The 18994-nt window shown below is 48.2% G+C and overlaps 1 protein-coding gene across 2 annotated transcripts in view; it reads left to right on the top strand.

Moving 5' to 3' along the window:
• Positions 1–18951, top strand: part of PURA (purine rich element binding protein A) — a 64063-nt gene extending 45112 nt beyond the window's left edge. The window contains exons 2-4 of one of the 2 annotated variants that reach the window (XR_003204473.2): positions 4749–4970; positions 15576–15694; positions 16689–18951. The gene's annotated coding sequence lies outside the window, so the exon portion shown is untranslated. Of the gene's footprint in view, positions 1–4748; positions 4971–15575; positions 15793–16688 lie in introns of both variants that reach the window. The other variant, XR_012376748.1, reaches the window with a different exon arrangement.
• The last annotated feature ends 43 nt before the right edge of the window (positions 18952–18994 follow it).

Here is an 18994-nt window from a genome sequence, read left to right as displayed (position 1 = left end):
TTCAGAGACCTCCCAAAGCCACACAGTTTCTAAGTGACATCGTCAGGACTCATCCTAGGTCTGACTGACTCCAAAGCCCATAGAGGGTGGATGGAGCTGGACCAACATCGCTCTTGCCACACCACACCAGCTCACCCCCGAAAACCCAAGGCCTTACCGGGCAGCATCCTCTGCGCTCTGCGGCCCATCTGACTTCGGCTTATCTTTTTCTTTCTTTCTTTCTTTCTTGACCTCCACTTATCTTGAGCCCAGTTCTGCCCCCGCCCCGGTCCTGGCCCACCCCTCCGGCGCTGGGGAGGGAGCAGGGTGGGCTCAATGCTCCCAACCCTGTATTTGTTTAAAACACACAGGATGCCAAGATCTTACCTGCCTTAGCTTTGTTCACTGTGCTTGTAACACACTTGGCACGGTGTCTCCAAGGTGGGGACTGCCTGGGTATGTCACGGGGAGGGGAGCGAGCGAGGGGCAGTATAGCCGGGCACACGGATGGGGCCTGAGCCCTGCTTGGCCCACCGACTGGGCCCAGCCTGGCCAGCGGCAGCGGCACACCCACATCACAGAAGCTGTGGTCACTTGTGAGATGAGATACTGCCCTTGGCCCAGAAAACAAGAGAAGGGCAGGGGTCCAGGCCAACAGGCCACAGTGGGTGAGGGAGAGGGCACCACAATATCCTGGGGCCAGAGCTAAGCAGAGATTTGTGGCTCGGCCTGGCAGGACGGCATGCCAGGGCTCTGTAGGTGGCCTCAGCCCCCTACCTGCCCTGGGGGTTCTCGCCCTGCTTCCTACTCCGACCCCACCATGCCTGGGACCCCTGACACCCCCTCCCTCACCTCCCAAGAACACAGGCTTTGGAGTCAAAGGAACCTGGGTTTAAATCCCGAGACTCGAAGCAAGCTACTTAACCTCTCTGGATCCCAGGTTCCTGATCTCCAAACTGGCAGAACCTTGTGATAAAGGAGCTCATGAAAGAATGGGTAACAGTTATGCCTGCGATTAGTAAGTGCCCACTCTGTGCCAGAAGAGTTCATGTATTATCTCCCTAAACCCTCAAAACCACCCTAGGAGGGTTGGTGCTATTCTAGGCAAGGAGACTGAAGTTTAGGTTAGGTAATTTGCCGAAGCTGGTGACGCAGCGGGGCTGGGCCCCCAGAGTCCATGCTCTCAGCTCCCCCGCTACCCCAATTTGCTGGTGGCGGGTGTGTGAGGGCGCTCAGAGCCACCGGCTCACCCCTGGCCCACTGTGCAGAGGGGCCATAAAACTCCCTGTGGCAGCCAGGGATGCTGACCTCGCGCCAGCACGCCTCCAGGCTCCCCCCTCATAGGCCCTTCTGCCTGTGGAAGGCCTTTCCTGCCCACCGCCCTGAAAGGCTCCTCCTTCTTCCTCAGGGCTGGAGCTGGGGACCTGACATGGTGTGGGGCCGTCACCCAGTGACACAAGGGAAGGGCAGCGGATCTCAGGAGGAGCCTGTGTCGTCGGGGTTCATTTGTTTTTAGTCTACTCCTTCCGACCACTTGCCTGGCCCAGGACAGGCCTGGTGTTCCACTGGGTGATTGGAGCAGTCCCCAGAAGGGGCTGTTTTAAGGTGGGGGGGGGCGGATCTTGATACCTCCTCATTCCCATCCCTCAGCTCCCAACTCACAGATGGCTTCCTGAGGTCCTGTCCCCTTACTGCAGTGCTAAGTGTGGCTTTAATCACCGTCTCCACCCCCCCTCCCCCCAGGACTGGGTGCTTCTTGAGGGCAAAGACAAGTTAGCTTTGCCCCTTTGCTCATCACCGCCCCTAGGGCCACGTGTAAGGTAAACGACGGCCTGCCTGGACCCACAGTGTCCCGGGGAGGCTGAGCGGCAGCAAGAGGGTGTCCCCAGGGGCGACTGCAGCAGAGGCAGCTCTGCCCCCATCAGAGGATAAGACCTGCCGCTGGAGACAGGGACGGGCCCCCACCAGCCTCAAATTCCTATGCCCGTTCACAGAAGAAACCAAACCAGAACTGCCAAGGGGCAGGTCCCAGGGCAAGGGCCCTCTCGGCCCAAGACTGCCAACCTCGGCCGGCACCTGCCTTGAGCACGCGGGCTTCGGCCAACAGCAATAACGATATTGCCTAATACCCACCCAGTGCTTACTGTGTCCTGGGCGCTGGGCCAAGCCCCCTCCCTGATTATCCCTCTGAATCCCCCAAACGACCTCCAGAGACAGGGGCCATTTTCATCCTCATTTTACAGGTGAGGAAGCTGAAACTCAGAGAGGTTAAGTGACACGTGCAAAATGGCCCAGCATGTGAGGGGTTGAGGTGAGATTGTGAAGCCAGAGCCTGGAAGCACAAGTCTTAACCCCAAAGCTCTCTCTGCTGTCAGGGCAAGCTTCTCTAATTTGATAGTCTGGGGCAGGTCCCACCTGCTCAGGGGGCTCAGGCACTATATTCAGGCACGTGGGACTGTCAGGAACCGGAAGCCCACCCCCCCGGGGGCTTACTAGGGCCCTCATTCATTTCCTGAACACCTGCTATGTTCCAGATCCTGTACTAGGCGCCAAGGATGCACTGGTCAACAAAAAAACAGACCGAGACCCTGCTCTCACGGAGCATATATTCTACTGGGAAAGAATCAGACAAATATGATGTATCCAATTACAAATTGTGATACATGCCCAGAAGGAAAACTACAGCCGGTTTTGCGGGAGAACAACATAGGAGGACATCGTTGAGACAGCGGGGAGGCCTTTCACAGATAACGTTTATACCCTAACATAATCAATTAATCAACCAGTTGATTAATCCAGGCCAGAGAGGTTAAGTGACACGTGCAACATGGCCCAGCGTTTGTCAGTTTCACCTGCTGTGATGTGCGTAGTAAAGAGGTTTCCCTCAGTTTTCCTGGCCATCGAGGAAGAGTGCTGCAGCCCACGGGCATTTTGCCATTTGCTGAGAGAAAAGCCCCTGAGTTTCCAGATTTTGGTGACCTCAGAGTAAAAGGTGAAGGGAAAGTATAACCTCACTTAGTTTTGTGGATAAAACGGAAGGGCAGTGTCCCCCACGCCCTGATCCGTGATTGAGCGGCTGGCCCCGGGCCTTGCTCCCCGCCCTCGGAAGTGTGGTGCTCTACCGCCACCTGGTGGCCATAACACGCAATGCAGGGGGCGGCCCGGCTCCCCCGTCTGGGGTAGGACTCGGAATGCGGCTGCCCTCCGGCGGGGGCCGAAAAAGAAATAGTGGGTTCAGGTGACTTCCTGGCAAGGGGCGGGGCTGGGGAGAAGGAACTAGGGTGGATGGGGAACTGCTGCTCGAAAGTCAACTGACTTGGAGACCGACAATGGCCTCATTGTGTCCGGGGGCCTTGACCTTGATTTCCTGCCACTCTCATCCCCGGCGTGCCATCACCCGGGTCTGATTGGCCGGGAGTCCACTCCGTGACAGTGGGCGGGCCCGGGGGCTGGAACCCGAGCGACCCGCTCCCCGGAGGCCCGGGACGCGCAACTTGCCCAGTCCCCCCAGAAAGCCCAGGGAAAGCCGACACCTCTCAAAAGTCCTTTCCTCCCCTCTCTGCACCATCAGGAGTGTGGGGGCCGGAGCCAAGGGCTCTCTCCTGCAAAGGCGTGGCGCGGGGTGGGTAGGGGGTAAGGACTGAGAGCTGCCTTCTGAGAGACTCTGCTCCAAATTAGTTATGGGATCCTCCGGCACAACCTTTGCAACCTCCCATCTTTTTTTTTTTTTTTGGCCATTCTTTAAGTACACACCCACGGGTACCACCACCGTTCCCATTGTAAAAAATATTACACAATTCAATAAAAAGCTAAAGCTCTCCCCCTTTGTCACACTCACCGCCCTCCTCCGGTAACTACTATTGTTAAGTTTCATGAGTGTCCCTCCTGACCTCGTTCAATGTATATGAATCTGTACAGTATGAAAATATGTCTATGAGTTCGTGTATGGACTCTCTGGACCTCCATTTTCTAATATGAAAATGGAAATGAAAAAAAAACAGAAAAGCTACCTGAGGTCATTCATGGGGAGTGTTTAGCTCAGCACCTGGCACCACGTCAGTGACTATTGTCATCGTTACCATCTTTCTTGTCATTATCATCGGGACTCGGTCCCAATTCTGAGGTCTGGATAGAAGCCCTTTCTTACTACACAGCCTGCTCTTCCCCCTTCTAACAAACTGTGATAAAAATCTCTGTTCTCTAATGCCTGTGTTTTTTTAAAGTTAGAAAGAGCATCTGGTGTTTTCTGCATGTTCTTCCCTGCCCTTGGCTTCCTTCACGCCCCCTCCTCCCCTCGCCTTCCATATTTGACCTAGAGGCAAGTACTCACCCCACAGAAGGGAGATCATCCCATTCTGGGCCAGAGGAAGAGACTTCCATGGCCCACGTGGCGCTGCTGAACCCACATAAAAGTGGTACCCTGAGCAGCAGTAGGGCGGGTGGCTCAAGAGGGCAGGCGCTCTGTGAAAGGCCACATGGTAGAGCAGGTAAGTGCAGGGTCAGCTGTCTGAGCACCCCAGGATGTGGCCAAGGGCAAGTCCCTTCACCTCTCCAAACCTCAGCTCTTTCACCTGTACGATGAGCTCCTAACAGTAGCCACCCCATTCAACTGCTGTGAGACTAACCCGGTACCCATAAAGGGCCCTGGCACTGAGAAAGCTAAGTGGTGGTTATTATTATGTTGGAAAACAATGTGTCATGTTTACTTAGCACGTTAGGCTTTAGCACGTTGCAAAGGGAATTGATAAGTTCTTCCTTCTCTTTAAAAGGAGTTAGTCCGGAGAAGGAAGTTTGGTTTTGATTGACAAGTCTCCAGAGAAAGGGAAATTCCTTTACCTACGTCTGTGGGAGCAGCCGCTTGTCACTTCCTGGGGCTGTCGCTGGCCCCTGAGATGGCCAACAGAGCTCCCTCCAGCCAGAGAGCACCAGAATACAAGACACTGAAGGACCTCGCTGCTCCTGATGATGCAACGGGGAAAAGTCAAACCCACGTGAGTAAGACGAAGCCACATCACCCATCAGGCAGGTGCTCTGTGCCAAGCCTGTGCCACACCCCACGGCTCAGTACGCGGTCCCTGTGACGCAGGGCCTTTACTGGGGGAAAAAACTTACTGCACATACTAGCTCATATTTATTCAGTGCTTATTAGATGCCAACTGTGTTTTAAGCACAGTGAACAAGTCTCGGAGAGAGAGGATTTTACCCTCATGTAGCTTGCTTTTAATAGTTCCGTACACGATAACTTCCTCTCCTTCTTTTTTTTTTTTTTCAGGTATAATTGACACACGTTAAAATCACCTTTTTTTTTTTTAGTGTAAAGTTCTATGAATTTTGACAGACACAGTCATGGAACCATCATAGCAATCATAATATAGAATATGTTCATCACCTTCTGAATTTTCCTTTGCTCTTTAGTGACCAGCCCCTCCCCCATCCCCAGCCACTAACAGTCACCAATCCTCCATCGCTGTCCTAATAGTTTTGACTTTCACAAAACGGAATCTTTCAGTATGTAGCCTTTTGCATCTGGCTTCTTTACTCACCATGATGTTTTGAGAGTCATCCAGATTGTTGTACCCATCAGCAGTTTGTGCCTTTTTTCTTTCTTTCCACTTTTTATTACAAAAATTTTCAAATATAAAGTTAAAATAATAATACAGTGAACACCTATAAACCTACTCCCTAGATTCAATAATTGTTTCCATTTTGCTATATTTTAAAATGATGTGTATACATAGGCATATATTAGCTGCACCATTTGAAAGTACATGGTAGACACTGACACTTCCCCTCTAAAACTTTACACGTATTACCCAAGAATGAGGACAACTGAGAAGCATGTCACACTGAGAAAGGTGACATCAGTTCTCAAGTGTCATCTACTACCCATCCATTTGCAAGTGTCCCGTTTCAAAAAAGTCTTTTGTAACTTTTTACCCATTTGTCACAGTTTTGTTTCTAAATTTTTAGTTTGAAATAATTATAGACTGACAGGAAGATGCAAAAAATTAGTCTTGTGTACCATTTAACCAGCTCCCTGCAATGGTGACATCTTATATAGATCTTATACATCTTATATAGAGCTGTAGGAAAATATCCAAACCAGGGCACTGACCTTGGTACATTACTGTTAATTACACTGCAGACCTTATTCTGTATTCACCATTTTATAACCTGTACTCATTTGTGTTCATGGATGTATGTATAGTTCTATGCACTTAAATCCCATGTATGGATCTGTGTATCTACCACCACATCCAAGGAAGGTAACTGTGACCTCATCATGGAAGGACTTTCTATTGCTGCCTCTTTGTACGGACACCCACGCTCACTTCATGCCTCCCTGTCCCCTGGGGATCACTAACCTGTTCTCCAACTCTATAACAGTCTTATCATTTTGAGAATGTTTTGTATATGAAATCACACAGCATGGAATTTTTTTCACTAAGCATAATGCCCTTGAGGTCTGTCTAGGTTGTCGTGTGTATTCTCAATGGTCCATCTCCTTTAGTGGCTGAGGAGTGTCCTTGCACAGATGGACCCCAGGCTAGCCGTCCACCAGCTGAAGGACATGTGAATTATTTCTGGCTTTTGGCGATGATGCATAAAGTTGCAAACGTTGGTGTACAGGTTTGGATGTGAACGTAAGGTTCATTTCACTTGGGTAAACGCGTAGGAGTGGGATCGCTGGTCGCACAGTTAAGTCTAAGTTTATCTTTTGGGGAATCCCCGGCCTCTTCTGCTCGCTGGCCGCCCCGCCTTGCACTCCCAGCAGCACGTGTGACAGTGGCCTTGGCTTTGCAACCTGCCCATCCGGCGATCGGCCTCCTTTTTTTTTTTTTTTTTTTCCTCATTCTGGCCATCCTAATATGTGTGTAACGGTGTCTCACATAACTTTTAAGTCATCAATAAGACTGTTAGAACTTCTTAAAGCCCTTCAGTGGCTTCCCATCAATGGCTTCCCATTGAATAAAATTCAAACTCATTTCTGAGGCCTTTCCAGACCTCTTAGAGGCTCTGCCCCTAGCTCTGCTCCAGCCCCAGCGACCTCCTGTTTTCTCTAACGCCCTAAGCTAGTTCCTCCTTCAAGGCTTTTCGCTTGTGGTTCCTTTTGCCTGGAATGTTCTTGCCTCGGGTATCCACATGGCTCATTCTCTCACTCTCTAACCTCAGCTTCTCGGAGAAACTTGCTGATGGTCAAAATAAGCCCCATCCCTGCACTCACCTTCACAATTCTCTTAGCCCGTTTTGTTTTTCTTCATGGCACTGACCTCTTCTTGGTGGAATATACAACAGTCCCTGAATCGGTTGCTGTCTGTCTCCATCCCAAGGGTAGGGATTGGCTTTTGGATGACTGTCTCCACTGCTCAACACAATGCCTGGCACAGAGGAGACACTCGATAAATACTTGATGAATGAGCGTGTATCAGAAACTCTGACCCTTCGCGCATCCTCCTGACCCACCTTTTACTCATCTGGCATCCTGGCAACCAGCTTGGAGCAGGTGAAAACCCCTTGGCTTAGCTGCTCCCCATGGCTCTTGCCTTCTGCCCAGGGCTTCTCTCTGACCTCGAGCACCGTGGTCTGCTGGTCTGGGGAGGCTAATCCTGCTGGGGCAACCACTGACCAACGGAGCTGGAGTTGGGAGATATTTGCTCCCTTCTCTGACACTGGGTGGAGGCTCTGAGGTGCACTCAGCCGGTCCCTGCAGGATGGAGCCCCAGTTCCCCGCAGCAGTGACCAGCTCCAAAGCACACCATGTCCTGGCTTGGTTTCCTTCCCATCCGCTGTCCCCACTCCCCTGCTCCTGCCCCCTAGAATCAGGTCTAGAAGTGACTTGCAAGTAAGCTCTTTCTCTGCTTTCCCTGCAAGGAGGTAGCAGGGATGGAAAAGAGCTCAGATTAAATTAGAACAAATATATGGAGCCTGTAGTCTAGTGGGAGAGACAAATAATAATTAAAAAAAGAAAACAGAATTTAAATAACTACGGTTGAAGGGATAGATTTTTCAACAAATGATGCTGGAGTAACTGAATATCCAAAAGGAAAACAGTGGATCTCAATCCCTACTTCATAACATACTTGAAATAGATCAAAGAACTAAGTATTTAATAAAGAAAAACTATAAAACTTCTAGAAGAAAGCATAGGAGAAAATCTACATGACCTCGGGATAGGCAGAGTTTTCTTAGATCACAGGTAAAACTAATCATAAAAAGGGGCGGAGACAGCATTAAGAATATGAAAAGGTAAGTCACAGAATAGAAGAAACTTTTGCAATACATATTTTTGATAATAATTTGCATCCACAACATACAGAGAAATATATAGCTCAATAAGAAGAAGGCAAACAACCAAATTAAAATATGGCAAAAGATTTTAGCAAATAGCTTAGAAGAAAATATACAAATATTCATAAGCACATGAAAAGTTGTTCAATGGTACTAGCCATTAGGGAAATGTAAATTAAAACCACAAGATGACACCATACACCCATTAGAATGGCTAAAAATTGAAAAGACTGGTAATAAGTGTTGACAAGGACACGGACCAACTGGAATTCTCATGCATTGCTGGTAGGAGCGTGAAATGGAAAAGCACTTTGGAAAAAAGGTTGGCAGTATCTTATAAAATTACACATACACTTACCATCTGCCTAGCGATCTCCATTGTAGTTATTTACCTGAAGGAAATAAAAAAGGATGTTCACACACAAGACTTGTACACGAATTGTCAGAGCAGCTTTATTTATTTTAGCCCCAAACTGGAAATAGCCCAGGTGTCCATCAACAGGCCAATAGATACATTGTAGAATATTCATACAATCACTTGCAACTCAGTAATAGAGAAACAAATACTGATAAGCACTACAACTGGAATAAACCTCCAAAACATTAGGCTGAGTGAACGAAGCCAGGTCAAAAAACACATACCATATGATTACATTTAAATAAAATTCTAGAACAAGCAAAAGAAAGCCATGGGAACCGGAAGTAGAGAAGCAGTTGGCTAGGGCTGGCCCTGGACGGGTAGGGGCTGGGGGATGTTGACTGGAAAGAGCGATCAGGAAAATTGAATGGGTTTTGGAAATACTCTATATCTTGAGTAGAGTGGTGGATATATGGGTATTTGTCAAAACTCATCTAACTGTACGCCTTTTCTTTATGCAAATTAGACCTCAATAAGGCTGATTTTGAACGAGAAAGAGCTATGGCTTGTGACAAGTGCTCCAAAGGGAAGAGAATATGGTATTATAAGAGAGAAAAATGGAGAGGGAAGACTACTTCTGATTGCTTGGGCAAGGAAGGACTCTTGAGGAGGTGACACTGGAGCAGAGATCTGAATGTCAAGATGGAGCCAGCCATGGAAAGATCTAGGGGAGGGCATTCTAGGAAGACGTCACTGCGGGAACGTAGACCCAGAAGTGGGAAGCCGTTTGGTGCTCTCGGCAACAGTCCGAAGGCCGGTGTGACTGGGTGAAGTGGGTGGAGCAGAGAGTGGTAGGAGACAGGGTGGAGAGGTGGGCAGGAGCCAGATCTCGAAGGACCTTATCAGCCCTGATAAAGGTTTGGAATTTGAAATGAATAAAATGCACATCCCTGTGCATTTTACTGTGCGAGGATTACTCAGCACTACTGGGAGGCTTCCTAGAGGTGACATTTCAGTCGAGATTTAAGGAAGAGTAGCAGAGGAGAGAGGATATTCCAGTGGAGGTTACTGTGTCTATAGAAGCCCAGAGACATGCATCCCCATGGAACATTCGAAGACCTAAGCATAATGTCAGTCTAGCTGGAGTTTTCCCTGCAGGGTAGGCAGGGAAGTGGCAGGAGATCTGAGGCTGTAGGGACAGGCTTTTGGATCCTGCAGAGGATGGAAAAACCCTAAAGAATTTTAAGTAAGGAAGTATGAGGGCCAAGTTTACATTTCATTTTAAGATTTTATTATTTATTTGTCAGAGAGAGAGGGAGAGCGCAAGCAGGGGGAGACCAAGAGGGAGAAGCAGGCTCCCCGCTGAGCAGGGAGCCCGATGTGGGGCTCGATCCCAGGACCCTGGGATCATGACCTGAGCTGAAGGCAGACGCTTAACCAACTGAGCCCCCCAGGCGCCCCTAAGTTAACACTGCAAATCAAGCCCTCCAGAACGGGCAGGTGGAGAGCAGGACCGCTGGTTCTGGAATGAGAACACGGGGATAGGCCTGAACAGGGGCAGGCAGGGCAGGGAGAAGGGCTGAACTCTGTGAAGAGGTGACTGGGCCTGTCCTGAAGCTGGGGGACCACGTGATTTCTGGCTTGGAGGCCTGGCTCCCCTGGGGGTTGATGAGTTAAATAGGACCAATGAGGAGAAACAGGTTGAGGAAAAGATATGCAGTTTGAGGCACCAGGGGGCCATCGATGCGGACTCTAATGTGCACTTGCTCCCTCACAGGGCTCGTTACTTGAAGATCCTTAGGCCCTGGTCCCAGGGAGTCAGAAGCAATGGGTCTAGAATGGAGCCCGAGAAACTGCATATGGACAAAGGGCTGAGGGCCACTCCCACTCTGACGCTGGTAGACACCATACCTACGGGTGCTACCATTTTGGCTGCTCCAGGGGCCTGGAGCAGGAGGTGGGACAGGTGCATTCTCATCTGGAATGTGGCCAAAGCAGTCCGGCAATTCAGGCAAAGGTGGCGTCTAAAATAGGGCTCAGGATGGAGTGAGAGCAAAGGTAGCTTGTGTCTCCTCATCATGTGTAACTCCTGATTACGTGTCCAGGGAGCCACAGAAACTAGGGGTGGGGCCAAGGCTGAAGCTCAGGTCTGCATACGCACCTTCTCCTAGGTTGTAGATGGGGGTGGGTATGGGGGGGATTCACGGAGGCCATGGTGAACTCTGTGTGAGTTCCCCGAAGAAAGAGCAGCTTCTACTCTGTGCACCAACCAACCTTCACTGCAGCTCTGCAAGCTTGGTCCTATTATTATTTCCATTTTACAGATGAGGGAACTGAGGCCTCAAGAGGTTTAGTAAATTGTTCTGGGTCCCAAAGCCAGGATGCAGGGGAACCCGGCCTGGAACATGGGCCTCTGGACCTTTCAAATCATAGCACCGCCCTGCCTCCACAAGTGGGAGAGGTCACTTTATCTCTTAATCTTAAATGATCTTCCAAGCAAGGGAGCAGGGCACAGTACAAGTTCTCTTTGTCTCGTCCTGTTCAGAAAGTATGTATGTCCTGGGGGCCTGGGTGGCTCAGTCGGTTAAGTGCCTGCCTTTGGCTCCTGCTTATGGTCATGGTCCCAGGGTCCTGGGATCGAGCCCAAGCCCCACAAGGGGCTCCCTGCTTGGCGGGGAGTCTGCTTCTCCCTCTACCCCTCCCCCCTGCTCATGCTCTCGCTCACTCTCTTACTTGCTCTCTCGCTCATAATAAAATCTTTAAAAAAAAAGAAAGAAAGAAAGAATCTAGGTCCTTGCTTCATGTGTTTTCCAAAGAAGAGGCTCCCAGGGCCTCATGGTGCAAACGGAGTTGTGAGGTCCCAGCCAGAGCCCTTGCCTGATCTGCGCATCTCACAGCGCTGCCACCCACCTGCCTCCCGCAACAGAAGGAGGTGGTTGAGGCGGCGGCAGCGGCAAATCTGTCCCCAATGCCACGCAGTCCCGTTTGGCTGTGATGAAACACTCACGGCATATGGCTGCAAAGCTACTATCCTGAGCGGACAGGAATGGGATTTTTCATGTGCCAGATTTCACTCCCTCTCTGAAACAATTCTTGTAGTAAACAGAGGTTTTCTGATCTTAAGATCTGGAGGATGGGAATTCCTTTACACCTTTTAAGTAAAACTATTCTCTTGCAGTGTTTCATTCTATTGATGGTGCAAATGTTTTTTAAAACATTTAAAAAACATTAAAGCTCTTTTGGGTTCCCTCCCTTCCCCCAAAAGCCAGGACAGGAAGAGGTCGGGCCACCACCAACTCTGTTCCGGCCCCAGACCCCCCCCCCCGGGAGGAGACCTCCATATGTCCGGTGGCTGTCATCCCTTGGCAAATGGGGTGGGGAAGAGGAAAGGCTTGCTGAGTGTGGGAGGCCACGGGGTGGAAGAGGCGAGGAAGGGCCAGGAAGCGAGTAGAATGTGACTTTTAGGAGGAGAATTATTTTGAACCACGTCTTGTGCACTGACAGCATAATGATCATTATTAGGACCTCAGATGTAACACGAAGCCTGCCCTCAAGTTAAATTTTCCCTTTCAGACAAGCGTGGCTTGTCAACCCACCATAGGATGGTTCTCCGCCAACTTCTTCCACACTGGCCGGGGTTGGGGCGGGGTGGGTTGTGTGGAATGTTCCAGCTGCGTTCTCACTCTTACCTTTCATTAAGGACTTCGCTTTTTTTAGTAAACAGCCACCATTTTTCTACTTCAGCGTTATGAAATACTTGTGTGCAAGGACCACAGCTGTTTTTGCAGCTTCCTACCCACACTGAGTTTCGGAGCTGCTATCTGGAGTCTTACCTCCCCACGGACGCTCCTGGCCACACTGTGACCTCCAATAGAGGGGCAGACTCAGGGCCTGAATTATGCCAGATTATTTTTTTGGCTTTCACAGTGTTTTAAAAATCAGTTTTCACGTCAAAATCCTGTTTGCGGGCTCCTCTTGAAAACTCAGAAAACCTAGCTGCAGTGGGCCACATTTCCCTGTGACACGTGGCTGAATAATAGTGGCTCCCTTTTTTTTTTTTAAAGATTTTATTTATTTATTTGAGAGAGAATGAGAGATAGAGAGAGCACGAGAGGGAAGAGGGTCAGAGGGAGAAGCAGACTCCCCGCTGAGCAGGGAGCCCAATGCGGGACTCGATCCCGGGACTCCAGGATCATGACCTGAGCCGAAGGCAGTCGCCCAACCAACTGAGCCACCCAGGCGCCCAATAGTGGCTCCCTTTGCGCAGAGTTTGTTCTCTGGTTTGCCAGAGTCCCCACCACTCCCCATCACCCCCCATCCACACCCTAAGAGAGAATAGTAAAAAGGCAGGTAGGAGATAGGAACTTCAGTCTTGACTCTACCACTTACTTTCTGTGGCTCCTGGAGCAGGTGTCTGCATCTCTCTGAAGCCTGCTTTTAATCCCTATGAAGAGGAGAATAAGGCACTCACTGAGACTTTGCCAGGTTTGTTTATTGGTGTATAAACTTCCTGTCAATAACAGAGGCAGCTGGAAGATGTACACAAATGGACACACTATTGCAAATGTAAGCTTCATCTAAGGAAGGATTTTCTAAATCTGTTTTGTTTATTCCTACTTCCCCAAAGTTTAGGAGAGTCCCTGGCACATGGCAGGCGTGTAGCAAATGTATTGCATGAATATGTGGATTTAATGTTGCCCTGAGTTCTTATGCTTCATATGTCATATGCTGAATTATTATTATCGGTCCATTTTATAAATATAAATGCAAGTGGACATAACGGTTGAGTATTTCAGGGCTATTCTTCAGAGCTGTTGATGGGAATTTCATGGCCGTACTCCACTGAGTCATTGCCTAAGAGAAAAATGTGTTTTCCTCCAGGACTGGGATCCTTAGATCATTATCTGAATACCAGGCCACTTGAGGAATCAGAGCTTCAAAAAGTCACAATTAAAAACGCAGGCATTTATGTGATGCTTCTTGAGAACTCAAGGTGTGCTGTACAAACATTTAAAGCATTAAGTGCTCCCTGAAGCACTTTCCTCAGAAGTAACGCTTCCAGAGAGGAAAGTGCATTTAGGTAAAACCAATGGCAGGTTTTATGCCAGATCTCAACAAGGCTCAACCTCTGAATGCTGAAATTTGCTCCCCATTGGATGCAGCTTTCCTGGAAATACAGGAGAAGATAGATTGACTCCCAACTTGATTCAATGTTAGCCTATTGGACTGTTGTATTACTTGTGCCATAGGCTTGTGGTTTGGGTATCGGTGGCCTAAAGGGGTCAGCTGTGTTTTTTGTTTGCTTGGCATCGTTTCCTACTTATGGTAACTAAACTTCAGCTTTCCTAGGGAAGCCATTCCTTGCACACTTTCAACTGTAGGGTTTGGTGGTGCCTCACCTCACCCCCAGCTCCAGAGGAAAGCATGGAAGTAGCTAAGGTATCACATCTCATGGCTCCAGCCACACATCCAGAAAAAAGCAAGTTACCCAAAGCCAAGGCAAACACTAAGACCTGGAGCTTTTCTTAAGACTGTTGGGAAAGAGAATGCCTTTTGTTTGCTGGGACTTTCTGCTGTGAGAATGTAATTCTGACACTTCCAGAAGCACTACTTGAGATGCAGAGAAAAGAGAGCTGAGCCAGAGAAAGCAAAAGAGGAGAGTCCTGGTGACAGTGTTTGAGTGACTGGATCCAGCCACGCCTGAAACTCACCTTTGAATTTTTGGTTTCATGAGCCAATAAATAAAATCTCTCTCCTTCTTTCTTAAGCCAATTTGAATAGCGTTTTAGTCAATTGCGATGGAGACGTTCGTAACTAGCAAATTAGAATTTAAAAATGTAGATCAGAAAAAGAGGCACAAAACTGTGAGATCCATTGCTCAGATAAAAACCAAAACCTTGAACCATGGCCAGAAGCAAACTGATGAGTTCGCCTCTTTTCCTTGACCTGGACCTCAAATTCCATTAGACTCTGGCAGAGCAGTGAGCTAAGAAAGAGAATAAGAAGAACAATTGTTTGTTTCATTTCTTTAATACCCTGACACAAAACAAGAATCCAGTCATTCTCTAATGGAGTTGGTGCTTGCGTTGGCCACATTCATTGGCTTTGTTTCACATGTGTTCATTTGCCTGCTTCCATAAATAGAAGATACTGAAATAAGCCAGAGGCCAGGTCTTAGTGGACCTCTCCAGTGCTTTAAAACTCTCTGGACTTGGGGCACCTGGGTGGCTCAGTCGGTTAAGCATCTGCTTTCGGCTCAGGTCATGATCCCAGCGAGCCCCGCATCCCGCATCGTTCTCCTTGCTCAGTAGGGAGCCTGCTTCTTCCGCTCCCTCTACCTGCCGCTCCCCCTGCTTGTGCTCTCTCTTTCTGTGTCAAATAAATAAAATCTTAAAAAAACAAAACAAAACAAAACTCTTTGGACTTGACCTAGAGGAGTTCCACTAGTGTTTGCCATTGAGCCAGGGAGTTCCAGAAAGATGTCCAACTTACACAGCATCTAGAGGAGTCCGTTTCATAGAGTTACTGAGTGCTTCTGTGCCAGACTCCAACTTCCACACAGCTATGAGCAAGTGATGGCAGGCTTTCTCTTTTTGAGGGAGGCTTGTTTCCAGTCCCTGACTCTTTGGGGCTGCACCTTTGCTGTGACCCCCCCTCTTTTCCTTTTGGCCAGCCTAAACTCTGCTGCCCAGTGATTCTTTCCAAATACTGCCCCCTCCCACCGTTCTCATTTCCCATTCCCAGGAGCTTCACGGGTTCCCTGTAGGTTTCATATTGAATCTATACTCTTCTTAGCCTTTAATAAAACAAATGCCGAGACTAAAAGCTCACAGTTTGGAGCTTTACGGGGTGCTGGCACTATACTTAGGTTTCACATGCATTATCTCAGTTAATCCTCAAAACGATGCTATCAAGTAGATATTAATGCTGTCCCTATTTTTTTTTCCAGATGAGGAAACGAAGGCACAAAGACATCAAGTAACTTGCTCAAGTCACATGGCCAATAAGTGACGGAGTCCAAACGCAACCCTGTCACTCCAGCTCCAGACTCCATCTTCCTACCAGAAGGTTCTGCCATTTCCAGAGCTCTTCTACAACCTGCACGGTCTCTTATCTTGTTCCTCACAACTCTACAATTTCCGCAGTCCACCTAGACTGGTCTTAAGGTTATGCCTACTGTTCTCCGATTTTGTTGTCTTTGCTTATTTGTTTAGTCATTCACTCATTCACTCACTCAGAACATATATACCGAGAATGCTCTCTTTTCTCCCGCTTCTCCAAATCCTGCCTTTCCAGGCTCTGCTCCACACCCTTCCTTTCATGCATCCCACCTTAGCCAGTGTGGCATGGCCTCCCTTTCAGGAGTTCTGGGGACACAGAAGGGTATGACAACATCGTTGAGCATTCAATTTCACAGGGGCCTTACCAGGTCTCATGCTCTCTGGCTTTTCCACCAGGAGGCAGATGCCTGGAAGAGGAGTTAAGGGAGCACCTCTTCTTTTGTAGCCATCACAGTTTTGAGTGCACATTAGCCATCCAAGAAACATTCTTTCATCGAATTGTTGAGTGAACAAATGGGATCCAGTGAAAATACAATGGTTCTTAAAATGGCCTTGTGAAGGGGCGCCTGGCTGGCTCAGTGGATAGAGCATGTGACGCTTGATCTCAGGTTTGTGAGTTTAAGCCCCGTGTTGGGCGTAGAGCTTACTTCAAAAAAAAAAAAAAAAAGTGAGATTAAAATGGTCTTGTGAAAAATCGTGAATCTGGATTCTTCCTTTCAACAAGACTTCATGTAAAGTTTATGAGGTAGGTGTTATTATCCCTATTTTATAGATAAGATTGAAGCTCAGAGAAAGTGGGTAAGTTGGCCACATTCATAAAATGGATACATCTCAGAGCACAGAATACCCAGCCACTGCATCATGCTGTCTCTGCAGTCCTCAGATGCTTCTCATGAATTCACATATGTGGAAAATCCATTGCAGCTTCTCTGGCTAATGAACTTCTACAGAAAATATGCTTTGTCAGGGCCTTCTACACAGACATTTTTCTCTATTTCCAGGAATGGAAGGAAACTCACCGCCGTTGTGAAGAAACTTGGTGAAACTCCAGCAACTTCTACCACCTGCCCGCTGCTGAGTCATGGGCTAGAAAAGAACCACGTGGGATGTGCAACCTGGCCATGTCTCTCGGGTTCTTGGCTGCTGCCGGCAACATTCTCTGGGTTTGTACTCACATGAGAGCACTCCTTCACTATGGACTTGGAGGTGGATGTGGGAGTGGGAAATGTTCTTTTTCTCTTGCTAGTTATGCCCTCTCAATCCCAACCGGCTCAGTAAAAGGGGAGTGGGCAGGGACCATACCGAAAATATAACTCATCATCTCTTCTTCCCCAGCGCAGCCTCCATTTGTCCCAACTATCACGAGAAGCTTTCCTCCCTTTCAAGGCAGTTTATCCCTGCCTTATACCCCCTTCCTCACCTTGTCCAGCCCTCATTAGAACCTTAGAGGCATATGCTTGCCCTAAGGGCCTGGAAAATTTTCCTGCCAAAAAGTCTTAATGTCAGAGTATGGTCTCTGGTCTTCCTTCTTCTTTTTTTTTTTAAGATTTATTTATTTACTTGAGCTAGAGAGAGAATGAGAGAGCATGAGAAGGGGGAGGGTCCGAGGGAGAAGCAGACTCCCTGCTGAGCTGGGAGCCGGATGCGGGACTCGATCCCGGGACTCCAGGATCATGACCTGAGCCGAAGGCAGTCGCTTAACCAACTGAGCCACCCAGGCGCCCCTCTGGTCTTCCTTCTGCATCAGTGTTCTGTAAAGGGTGGATCTTGCCCCTGATGGTCCAAATATGGTTTTGGGCTGTGCGTGAGTGACCTTCATTCCTCAGAGGCTAAGAGGCAATGCTGTAGTGCCCTGCCAACCTTAGAAGGACACCATAACCCCTCAGCACCCCTTCCTGGGTCTCTCTTTATCTTGCCCTTCCTTTCAGGAACGTGTCCCCAAATCACTGCTGCTTCTCCTTTCTCTCCAATCCCTTCTCTGTCTCAGCTCCCAGCATGTTTCCCCTCCACCATATCCCTCCAACCTCATTCCAGCTCAATTCCTCCCCCACCCTCCCTGACCTCCACGTGGAGTTCCCCTCTTCAGATCTGCCATACAACCTTGGTCTCCCTGCCCCTGCCCTGCTCCCAGCATCTTCCTGCCCACTAATCTCTGCCCCTTGGGACCTTGGGTTCATGTTTTCAGTCTCTTCTATTAGTACAGCTAATACTTCCTGTCTGAAGCCATGATTCTTCTCTATCTTTCACAACTTTTTTTTTCTTTAAAGATTTTATTTATTTGAGAGAGAAAGTGTGTGCATGAGAGCAAAAGCAGGGGGAGCAGCAGGGGGAGAGGGAGAAGCAGACTCGGGGCTCGATCCCAGGACCTTGGGATCATGACCGGAGTGGAAGGCAGCTGCTCAACCAACTGAACCACCCAGGTACCCCTCACAACTGTCTTTTTTCCCATCTATATGTGTTTCTTTTAAAAATAAATGTTTAAAAGTAAAAAAGTATAACTTAAATAGTAAATAATAAACAGTACAGGTGGTACTTTGAAATGAGACACACTACCCATCATCCCCTGATCTTCAAAGATCATGTCTCAGTCAGCTAGGCATTGCCAATCAGCTGGGCAACGCCAAAAGGTGCTCACTGGAAACTGATTTTAAAATAATTTTTTTATCTCTTAAATAAAAAAATTCAATCGAGGAAATGTAAAGGTCTAATTGGCTTTAATAAATGATCCCTAAATCAGGCAGCATCCCATCTACCTCGTAGAGGGGAGTTGTACAAAATGGAAGGGTTTTTTGTTGTTGTTTTTTTTTTTAATCGGAGGGAGGTTGGAGCAAGGAAGTTATTAGCAAAAGAAAAGAAAGGATTTTGCGCTTAGGAGTAGAGTGGAGGGTTTCCTATAATGCAGATTACCCCACCTTACTTTGAAGGTTTAGAGAGCACCAAGTGACAGTTTGCCTCATTGGTGCTTATCAGGAAATTCCTGACTACATTTCTGGCAAAGGTTGGAACTGCAATTAGGTTGTGTTATTAAGCCTTGGTTTGGTGACTTGGCCAAAGTGACACCTGGCCAAAGTGACATCGTTTGGGGCCTATGGTTTTTCTTTTTGACAGGTCTAAAATCCCATAGTTTGAGAGGGAAGGACAATATATATGAAGCCTCCATAGCCGTGCAGGGAATAAGAGTAAAATTTTTTTTTTTAAAGGAAGGAAGGAGAAGCTTTATTTGTTTAAGATTTTATTTATTTATTTGACAGAGAAGGAGAGAGAGAGAGAGAGAGATCACAAGCAGGGAGAGCAGCAGGCAGAGGTA

The sequence above is a fragment of the Callorhinus ursinus genome, unplaced genomic scaffold (genome assembly GCF_003265705.2).
Source record: "Callorhinus ursinus isolate GAN/ISIS: 27379988/994484 unplaced genomic scaffold, GSC_fseal_2.0 scaffold83, whole genome shotgun sequence".
Taxonomy (NCBI): Eukaryota; Metazoa; Chordata; class Mammalia; order Carnivora; family Otariidae; genus Callorhinus; species Callorhinus ursinus.
The sequence above is the reverse complement of the archived record's forward strand: the minus strand, read 5'-3'. Positions and strand labels throughout refer to the sequence as shown.